General features: G+C 37.6%; 1 non-coding gene across 1 annotated transcript; it reads left to right on the plus strand.

Moving 5' to 3' along the window:
• Positions 1-3,934: 3,934 nt before the first annotated feature.
• LOC142441705 (U1 spliceosomal RNA) lies at positions 3,935-4,098 on the plus strand. The gene has a single exon (XR_012783058.1). It is a non-coding gene; the product is annotated as a U1 spliceosomal RNA (small nuclear RNA).
• Positions 4,099-8,784: the final 4,686 nt, after the last annotated feature.

Raw genomic sequence — 8,784 nt, forward strand, 5'->3', positions numbered from 1 at the left:
ATTGAAAGTAACTATATATCTCTGATAATGTATCATTCACAACCAGAACTTCAAAATTCTTCAGCTTTCTTTCATAGTCACATAACATTAATTATTTTCCTAACCATCAGTATTTTTACTGCCTAATATCCATTCATTTTAATTGGTATGAAATACTATGTTTCTTTTAGAGGCCATTAAGTCTATTTGTATTCATAGTAGTGGGATGTGCAACAGAACAGATCACTACCAGGTCCTGCACTGTCCTCAATGTCCATGCTGCATTTTAGATGATTGTAGCAGCTCTTGTGTTAATCAAGCCCGTAAGGCATCTAACTTTTTTTTTCTTCTGGATCTCCACTTTGCCTAGCATGGGACCTAGAAACGGGTCCCTCCTACGACTTCTCCAAAGAACTTAAGGCATAGTCTCTCATCCTCATACTATGAAACATTATTGCTGTACTTAAAAAAATAATACAAACGTGTTAGTTTTCCTGGCATTCTATGGAATATTTAATATTCTTCACTAATGTCATGATTCAAGAGCACCAGTTGTTCAGCCATTTTTATTCATTGTTTATGTTTCCCATGTCCATGAGGCAATTGTAAATCCCTTGCTTGTGTCAGGTGCACATTAGTCTTCAAAGCAACAGCTTTGATCTCGTGCAGCATCTTTTCCCAATGCAATGTTTCTTTGATTTCCTGAATGTTTCTTTGATTTCCGTGGGAGTTGAATGTGGACTTAAGTAAATTAAAATCTTGACATAAGTACCAGTTTTGTTCGCAATTTTATACATTAAGTGCACTGTTGCTTATTTGAGGATGTTTACTTTCTTTAGGTTGTGGTGCAATCTATTTTGAAGGTCGTATTCTTTGATTTTGGTGCATTCACCAGTATGCACTCAAGTCCTCGTCCTTTTTAGTGAGCAAGGCTATGTCATCTGCATATCACAGGGTGATAATGAGTCTTCTTCTTTGCTCTGCAGACAGACTGAATAAATATAGTGAGAGTGTACAACCTTTTTAAAACATGCACCTTCCCTTTACTCTGTTAAAATAATTGTCTTCTTCTATATGCAAGTTCCACACGATCATAGAAACCAGTAAGGTTGTAGGATTCATATTCTTCACAATGGTTCCCATACTTTCTTATGATGCACGTCTTGGCATGATCATTCTTCTCCACTTGAGGCCAACATGCATCTCATGCCAGCCAAGATATTCTTCGTTCCCTCTCCTTTTGTGCATGTGACTTGAGTTTGTGAGACCTCACTGTGGCTGTACTATTGCAACTGTTTTTGAATTATCTTCAAGTTTTTATTTTCATGTAATACTATCAACATTGTGAGCTAATTTATACCTTGTTTTGGATCAACTTTCCTTGGAATAGGTCAAGATATGGCTCTCCTCCTGTCTCATCAGAGAGCCTTTTCCAAATTTATTTGGTAAAGGTAACAGAGCACCACACTGCATCTGCTTGTTGAACCATTTCAGTTGGTGTTGGTATTCTTCCAATACCTGGAGCTTTGTGTTTAGCAATGCTACCAGTACAGCTAGGGCATCTTCCTTCAGTACCATGGGCACTAGATCATATGCTATCATAGCCAAAAGCTGAATGTTGACAAATTATAATTGATGCAGTGTCTGAACTCTCCCTATCTTGTTTTGTTGCTTCCTACATAATTCCTTAGTTTTTCCCTAAAATTAGTCAATATTACAACCTCAGCCTTTCATTTTTCTTCAGTTATCTCAGCTTTAGTTATGTTGAGCATGTTGTCCCATTTAGTTTTCTACCTTCACTTAATGTCATAAAATACTCTGTCTTTTTGAGCTGTCATTGGTAATTTTCTCTTTGGCTCTTTTATTTCATTACTTCTTCCTTTAACTTTAGCTATTTTTGTTAGGCTGGGTTGATTGGAGAAACACATTCAGTGATATTTATATCAGTGATATATAATTATTATATATAATATCATATATTACACATAGATCAATATATATAATATATGATATTATATATAAATATATATAATATGATATTATATATTATATCAAGAAGTAATTATTCTTTGAGAAAACAGCCAAGCCCGGTCCAGCTCAAGTCTATAAATTTATTGCTAGTCCATAAGTCCCTCTTCAGACTCATGCAGTCACAAGCACTTGTACAGAATTCAAGAATATCACAGGTTGGTGGATGCACAGTCTTGTAATCCAATGAGTGTTAATGTATCACAGAGCTCAGAAGCTGGAGGGGCAGGTGTCAGGGTCATCCAGCAAGAAGGTGAAGGCTGAGAGAGAAAGGGAGGTTCCCAGGGTCCTCCTAAAGAGAAGGCCACACCCACAAAGAGGCACCCACAAAGAGGTTGTGAATTGACGGACAGGTTGAATATCACCCCCACACTTCTATATATCTTCAAGTTGACATGTAACTACCACACGATCACACATTCAAGAACAGTTTGAATCTGTTCTGACATCTATTTTAGAATTTTCTTTTTTCTCATATTTTGAACTGCTCATTGTGATTTAGGTGAAGGTTTAGAGAGCAGATCAGTTTCCCATGCAACAATGCATACACATTTTGCTTCAGTTTACTGATTGCAATCCCTATGATTAAGTATTGTGTATCCTATTTATTCCCCTACTTCCTATTTCCATTTCTTTATTTTTTGAACAGGTTTATTGTCATATAATTCACCTACTGTACAATTCAATTGTTTAAAGTATTAATAGTAGTGCAATTATCACTATAATCAATATTATAACATTTTCTTCATTCTTTTACTTATTGTTATCAGTTCTCTGTTAACCACTCATCAGCCTCCCCTACCTAACACTAAGGAACCTATTAATCTGGTTAATGTCTCTGTGGATTTTCTTTCCTGGGTTTCCTACAAAGGAAGCCATATAAAACCCCAACAAAGACAATAAAATAAAACACAGAAAAATCTCTATCCAAGAGAAAGCAGAAGATAGTAGAAACTAGAGAAAATTCAAAATCAGTCAAAAGGAGAACAAATGACAATATGCTAAATTTTAACTTAACGAAGTGATGCAACCCCCTTGCCAATGCACTGTGTCTCAGGCGAAGGTTATTCACATCCAGAAAATCACGTAGGAGCCTTGGTGCAGTGGTTCTGGATTGGGCTGTGATCTGCAAGTTATGAAATTCTAAACCATCAGCTGCTCTGGGGTGAAAGGTAGAGCTTTCTACTCCCATAAACAATTACAGTCTCAGAAACTCACAGGGGCAGTTCTAATATCCTAGAACATCACCATAACTTGGCATGACTCCACGGCAGTGAGTTGGAGGAAATGGTCTGAGGAAAGTCATTATGGGCTTAATGCACATGGGGACTCTGCAAGCAGATTTGGGGCTTTCACAGTCATAGCCTTCGGAAAACCAGCTGTGTGGAATTGAAGCTAAGCTTTGGATCACATAGGCTGGTGTGCTCCTTCCGTGTAGACTTAGCTAGGGCCTCACTCAGATGGCGGCTTATTTGAATACCCTGTCTTAAGACTCCAGATTTCTTCTCTCTGATAGCCAGCTTCCTCTGATTTTTCAGACCACACTTTTCTATAGCATCCATCTCTTCAGTGATAGTTTTATGAGCACAAGTGCTAAATAGGGTCATATAGTAAGAACTAATCGTGCTTATATTAGAGTTTATGCTTAAGTGCAAGCTCAATATCCATCCATGTGTGTACATATATACACCAATGTGTGTATATATATATATATATATATATATATATATATATATATATATATATATATATATATATACTTTAGAGGCAACATTATCAGCTTATTGAGAAATAAATAAGTACTCTACAGGAGACATTTGGTAATTCTAATAATATTATTATTAATCTAACCAACAGTTTAGATTTTAAAGTACTATTGAAAAAAATAAAATATACACAAATATATAGGACTATAGAAAAGTGTTTTATACATACCTGCCAGGGGAGACACCATGATCACGAAGGGGGTTTTCCCAGGGCGAGGCTTCTCCATTGCACTCGGGATGTGCTGACCCCTGCGATTCCCCCAAATGTGGGAAACTTGACTGCAGAATTTGTGGTAGTGGGGGACTGCATTCGTGCTTCCCCCCAAAAAAAGTGTTTTACAGTAAAATATGCATCCTGTTACTTATATAGGTTTAAAACTTAAGAAGCTCAGCACTGACTAAGAAAGCAATGAGAGTTAGACACAGGCAAACTTTCAATCATGGTCATTTACTAAAGCAAAATTGTGTTTGCAGCATTAAGACGTATCACATAACAAGAAGTAGTTCAGTTCACTTAATCTGCAATATACATGTTTCATGTAAAGCCAGGATTCCTTCGTGGAGTTCCCAAATGACATAATTCTAATATGATCGAGGAATAATGTTGTACCTTTGAAAGACACAATCTAAAATCCAGGTAGTGGATGGCACACAATCTGGATCACCATGGGCTGAAAGAAACTTGCTTTGAAACACATGATTAGCAACAGGAATCTGGGCAGTTTCCCTTTGGGTGTCTATGTAAGTAATAGTAAGTCTTTTCACCTGCAACAGACACAGCTTCTTTGGTTGACCCACAAAAGGAAGCGACATCTTTTAAGAGACAGACAGGTACCTACCTCCTCAGGTCATGAATTGTCATCGAAATACGATGATCGCCATTAATTTCAGGTGACCACGGGACAACATTCTATGACTGGAATTATTTGATTTTGGCCAGTTTCCCACCACCAACAATACTGCTACCGGTTGAGCTGAGGCCTTCTCTGAAGAAGTCATGTTTAATATGTACAGATGAGGGAATAATAAATTAATTGTAAGCATTAGACAGATACACCACCATGGTGAGTGGGAGGGCAGATAAATGAATATATGATCTGAAAACTGAAGCCTCTCTTTCTCTTGATGTTTGTCCTTGTAGTAATGTTCTCAAACAATATGTTTCCTTTGTGAGTGACAAACTTCACTCCAGGTTCATTCATATCTTGAGGTCCTTTTTAGTTTTATCAGTGTATTTTAAGGATGCATAGTATTCTATTGGATGTATATATCAAAGTTTCATATGCTTTGCTTCTACTGGTTGACTTTTGGGCTCTTTCCAACTCTTTCCTATTGTGAACAGTGCTGTCAAGAACATAGTAGTACATATGTCTGTTCATGTTATGTCTCTTACTTCTTTAGGGTACGTACCCAGCATAGGGTGGATGGTGCAGGGTGAGTCAATATTTTGTTTTGTTGTACATAGGATTGTTATGATTTAGAACTGACTTGACCACACCTAACACCACCACTCCTAAGCAGAAATCTTCCTGAATCATATGATATATTTCCATTCTTAGTTATTTTACATAATGCCATATGGCTTTGCGCAATGGCTGTTTGTGTATACAGGCTTACTGGCCGTGTATAAGATTTCCATTCTCTCTGAGTCCTCCGTAGCATCATTAATTCTATTTTTTTTAATTCAGTTTTCTTGTTGGTGCAAGACAATACCTGTTGTCATTTTGCTCCTTTATAAAATTTTTTCTTAAACCCTTTGATCTTTATTATTGGGTAAATTCTGCACTTGATCTTGAATGGTTGATTATTTTAAGGTTTATATACTGCACAACTGTTATTATTCCCTGTGGACCTTTTGAAATCAAAGAGATAAAACTATGACCCTTAACTCTAAAAATGAGCTCATCCCATTGTTTGGCTGAACACTGAGCAATGGGGATGAATCAATTACAGATTTAAATGATTACTAAGGACTACAACTTGAGGAGTTCCACCAGCCTTTCTGATGACCGTTTGGTCTCATCATGAACAATGTCTTTGATGCTTTCCCACAACTACTCTGTTCTTCAATCATTAGTATTCAATGCACCGTCTCAAATCTGTTCTTCAGATGGTCTCTAAATTCATGTGGGATATACCTGAGGTTGCATGGTTTAAATTTTCTTCAACTTCTATTTGAACTTGACTTTGATCAGTTGCCAGACTATTGCGTAGCTGATCATTGGCTTTGTTCTGGCTGGTGACTTGCAGGTTTTCCACTGATGTGTTCTATTCCTGTTTATTCTATGTGGTGAAATCAGTTATGGTGTTGAGAAAAATATTTACAATGATGCTTGTAGAAACTTTGGAAACTATGATGCTTACATTGTATCAGCATATTTATTTTTTACCTAAGCTCAATTATTTCCATACAGTAGTAGAAATGTTTTTAAACAAATTCTTTCCTTTTGCAAAACTATGTCAAAGGACTTTTTGTAGCCCAATTTAACTACTAAGTACTAAACAACAATATTAAAAATGTATTTTGAATAGCCAATTAAATTTAATGCCATAAGAATCTAGTGAAAGTAAAAGCATTCAGTGTAATTCTTAGTAGAATTTTTTTTCTAATTCCAATGCAGAAAAACCATTTTCTAAAAAGACAAATTGCAATTGAGTTGAATCCAACTAATAGCACCCTATAGGACAGGGTGGAACTTTCCCAGAGTTTCTGAGCCTTTTCCTGTTCTCTGGGCAAGAAACTCTCTTTTTTCTCCATGGAGTGGATGGTAGCTTCAAATTGCTGACCGTGTGGTTAGGGACTCAATGTGTCACCCCTGTGCAGCCAGAGCTCCTCCATCGCGTTTCTGTTGTTGTTTGGTGCCAGCAGGTGGGTTCTGACCCACAGCGACCCTATGCTCAGCAAAATGAAACACTGCACAGTGCTGAGCCATCCTCACTACTGCTCCTGTGCTTGAGCCCCTTATGTTACCACTGTATCAATCCATCTCAGTGAGGGCCTTCCTCTCTCTGCTCTGTCCCTCCTCTTTACCAACCTTGATGAACTTCCCTTGGGCCTGATTTTGAAATGACAACATGTCCAATTGAAATGACATTTAAATGACCACAAGTTAGGCAAGACAGAGTCTTGCCATCCTTGTCTGTAAGGAACACTCTGACCGTATTCCTTCTAAGACACATTTGTTGTTTGGCAGTCCATGTTGCTTTCATTATTCTTTTCCAGCACCACAATCCAAACTCATCAATCCCTTCTTTATTCAATGTCCAACTTTTACATTCATAAGAGGGCACTGAAAATACCATAACTTAGTCTTCAAAGAGCATACTTCATTTTCAATACTCTAAAGAGTTTTTTCCCCCAGCAGATAGACCCAGTGAAATGCATCTTTCATCATTTGACTGCTGCTTCCATGAGCATTGAATGTGGATCCAAGCAAAATGAAATCGTTAACCACTTCCATAGTTTTCCCATTTACTATGTGTTACCTCTTGGTTCAGTTGTGAGGCTTTTGATCTTCTTTACATTAAGCTGTTACCCACACTGAAGACTACAATCCTTGATATTCATCAGCAAGTGAGTGCCTGAAGTCAAAGTCAGCAAGCAAGGTTGTTTCACCGTTTTAGCTTGTTAATAAACCATCTTCAAATGCTGATGCCCCATTCTTCTTCATATAGTCCAGTTTCCCGAGTTATTTGCTCACACACAAATTAAATAAGTATGGTGAGAGGCTACAGCCCCGATGCACACCTTTTTTGATTTTACACAATATAGTATGCCCTTGTTCTGTTTGTCCATTTGCTTCTTGCTCTTTATACAAATTCCACAAAAACACAATCAAGTATTCTGGAATTTTCTTTCTTATCAAGGTTATCCATAATCTGTTACAATACACAAAGTCAATTACCTTTGCATACATAGTCAATAAAACATTACATCTTAATTTCAATAAAATCAAAATGTCCCTAGATGAGGTAATTCAACGATATTGATGATTTTTGTGTCAATTAAAAATACACTTGGTGAAAGAATGGTATATGGGGCTACACCTAACCTCCTCTGATTTCACAAGGGAAAATAAAACTATTATCTGTCAAACCACAGCCAATTTCTGGGACACTCATGCAATATTACAAAAGTTCTTTAGGACTGACCATAGATATCCAAAGAGTATGTCCTTTTGCCAAGAGTCTCAGCCAGCTCAGCTATAGCTTCATAGATTCCCAAACTTTACTCCCCCAGTTAAGAGGGATGCACTCCATTCCTGCCTGAAGCCACTCAGCTTGACTGGCTTCGTGGGCTGGTAATGGTACTCCTCTGTTTCATGCTCTTGAATCTCCTGCTTCTGTGGTCTCTGCTACCTCTGTGTCTCTGACATCAGAGGTTCCATGTCCTGGATAAAGGGATTTCAGTGAACATGGGTACTAGATCTTAAGTTGTTGTCCACTCCTGGTTTGACTTTCTTGATTCCTTTCCTGCTTCTGAAAAGGTTATTTTCATAAGCAGCCAGATAGCTAAATTGACCAATCCCGCCATCAGAATTCCATTTAAAATCACAATTAAACCCCTCAGGATCAGCGGTGAGAGGGGCAATACCAAGAGTGTGTAGGGAAGGTGACGGAGAAAGATGGAACAGATTATAGGGATCTACATATAACCTCCTCCTTGGGGGACTGACAGCGAAGTGGGTGAAGGGAGACGTCTGATGGTGTAAGATATAAAAAATTAATAATAATTTATAAATTATCAAGGGTCCATGGGGGAGGGAGGAGCGGGGAGGGAGGGGAAAAATGAGGAGCTGATACTAAGGGTTCAAGAGGAAAGAAAATGTTTTGATAATGAGGATGGCAATGTATGTACAAATGTGCTTGACCCAATGTGCGACTCCCCAATAAAATGATTTTTAAAAAAAATCACAATTAACCTTGTTGACAATCAATCATAACCAAATGATATAATCTTATCTGCAAATCTGCCACATTCTGTATTCTAGACCCATCAGGAAATGAGGAA

The sequence above is a fragment of the Tenrec ecaudatus genome, chromosome 2, assembly GCF_050624435.1.
Source record: "Tenrec ecaudatus isolate mTenEca1 chromosome 2, mTenEca1.hap1, whole genome shotgun sequence".
Lineage (NCBI taxonomy): Eukaryota > Metazoa > Chordata > Mammalia > Afrosoricida > Tenrecidae > Tenrec > Tenrec ecaudatus.